This window comes from Musa acuminata, unplaced genomic scaffold (genome assembly GCF_036884655.1).
Source record: "Musa acuminata AAA Group cultivar baxijiao unplaced genomic scaffold, Cavendish_Baxijiao_AAA HiC_scaffold_75, whole genome shotgun sequence".
Taxonomy (NCBI): domain Eukaryota; kingdom Viridiplantae; phylum Streptophyta; class Magnoliopsida; order Zingiberales; family Musaceae; genus Musa; species Musa acuminata.
The window spans coordinates 7,501-10,000 of NW_027020356.1; positions in this window are offsets into that span (position 1 = coordinate 7,501).

Consider the following 2,500-nt stretch of genomic DNA (forward strand, 5'->3'; position numbering starts at 1 on the left):
AAAAACAGGCCAAAAACTGGCCAAAACGGGCCAAAACTGGCCATTTTTGGCTGCGCGAGCGAGCGGCGAGCGGCGGACAGCGAGCGAAGCGAGAGGCAGCACCGTCCCTGCTATACGAAAGCCCCATCCAGCCCTGTGCCACCCGGGGGGTTCCAGGGTGCTGAGATGGCTGACATTTTGCTCCGCTCACGACGGTCACCGCGCGACGCAAGAACAGGCCAAAAACTGGCCAAAACGGCCCAAAAACGGGCCAAAACTGGCCATTTTTGGCTGCGCGAGCGAGCGGCGAGCGGCGGACAACGAGCGAAGCGAGAGGCAGCACCATCCCTGCTATACGAAAGCCCCATCCAGCCCTGTGCCACCCGGGGGGTTCCAGGGTGCTGAGATGGCTGACATTTTGCTCCGCTCACGACGGTCACCGCGCGACGCAAGAACAGCCCAAAAACAGGCCAAAACGGCCCAAAAACGGGACAAAACTGGCCATTTTTGGCTGCGCGAGCGAGCGGCGAGCGGCGGACAGCGAGCTAAGCGAGAGGCAGCACCGTCCCTGCTATACGAAAGCCCCATCCAGCCCTGTGCCACCCGGGGGGTTCCAGGGTGCTGAGATGGCTGACATTTTGCTCCGCTCACGACGGTCACCGCGCGACGCAAGAACAGGCCAAAAACAGGCCAAAACGGCCCAAAAACGGGCCAAAACTGGCCATTTTTGGCTGCGTGAGCGAGCAGCGAGCGGCGGACAGCGAGCGAAGCGAGAGGCATCACCGTCCCTGCTATACGAAAGCCCCATCCAGCCCTGTGCCACCCGGGGGGTTCCAGGGTGCTGAGATGGCTGACATTTTGCTCCGCTCAAGATGGTCACCGCGCAACGCAAAAACAGGCCAAAAACTGGCCAAAACGGGCCAAAACTGGCCATTTTTGGCTGCGCGAGCGAGCGGCGAGCGGCGAACAGCGAGCGAAGCGAGAGGCAGCACCGTCCCTGCTATACGAAAGCCCCATCCAGCCCTGTGCCACCCGGGGGGTTCCAGGGTGCTGAGATGGCTGACATTTTGCTCCGCTCACGACGGTCACCGCGCGACGCAAGAACAGGCCAAAAACTGGCCAAAACGGCCCAAAAACGGGCCAAAACTGGCCATTTTTGGCTGCGCGAGCGAGCGGCGAGCGGCGGACAGCGAGCGAAGCGAGAGGCAGCACCGTCCCTGCTATACGAAAGCCCCATCCAGCCCTGTGCCACCCGGGGGGTTCCAGGGTGCTGAGATGGCTGACATTTTGCTCCGCTCACGACGGTCACCGCGCGACGCAAGAACAGCCCAAAAACAGGCCAAAACGGCCCAAAAACGGGACAAAACTGGCCATTTTTGGCTGCGCGAGCGAGCGGCGAGCGGCGGACAGCGAGCGAAGCGAGAGGCAGCACCGTCCCTGCTATACGAAAGCCCCATCCAGCCCTGTGCCACCCGGGGGGTTCCAGGGTGCTGAGATGGCTGACATTTTGCTCCGCTCACGACGGTCACCGCGCGACGCAAGAACAGCCCAAAAACAGGCCAAAACGGCCCAAAAACGGGCCAAAACTGGCCATTTTTGGCTGCGCGAGCGAGCAGCGAGCGGCGGACAGCGAGCGAAGCGAGAGGCATCACCGTCCCTGCTATACGAAAGCCCCATCCAGCCCTGTGCCACCCGGGGGGTTCCAGGGTGCTGAGATGGCTGACATTTTGCTCCGCTCAAGATGGTCACCGCGCAACGCAAAAACAGGCCAAAAACTGGCCAAAACGGGCCAAAACTGGCCATTTTTGGCTGCGCGAGCGAGCGGCGAGCGGCGAACAGCGAGCGAAGCGAGAGGCAGCACCGTCCCTGCTATACGAAAGCCCCATCCAGCCCTGTGCCACCCGGGGGGTTCCAGGGTGCTGAGATGGCTGACATTTTGCTCCGCTCACGACGGTCACCGCGCGACGCAAGAACAGGCCAAAAACTGGCCAAAACGGCCCAAAAACGGGCCAAAACTGGCCATTTTTGGCTGCGCGAGCGAGCGGCGAGCGGCGGACAGCGAGCGAAGCGAGAGGCAGCACCGTCCCTGCTATACGAAAGCCCCATCCAGCCCTGTGCCACCCGGGGGGTTCCAGGGTGCTGAGATGGCTGACATTTTGCTCCGCTCACGACGGTCACCGCGCGACGCAAGAACAGGCCAAAAACTGGCCAAAACGGCCCAAAAACGGGACAAAACTGGCCATTTTTGGCTGCGCGAGGGAGCGGCGAGCGGCGGACAGCGAGCGAAGCGAGAGGCAGCACCGTCCCTGCTATACGAAAGCCCCATCCAGCCCTGTGCCACCCGGGGGGTTCCAGGGTGCTGAGATGGCTGACATTTTGCTCCGCTCAAGACGGTCACCGCGCAACGCAAAAACAGGCCAAAAACTGGCCAAAACGGCCCAAAAACGGGCCAAAACTGGCCATTTTTGGCTGGGCAAGCGAGCGGCGAGCGGCGGACAGCGAGCGAAGCGAGAGGCAGCAC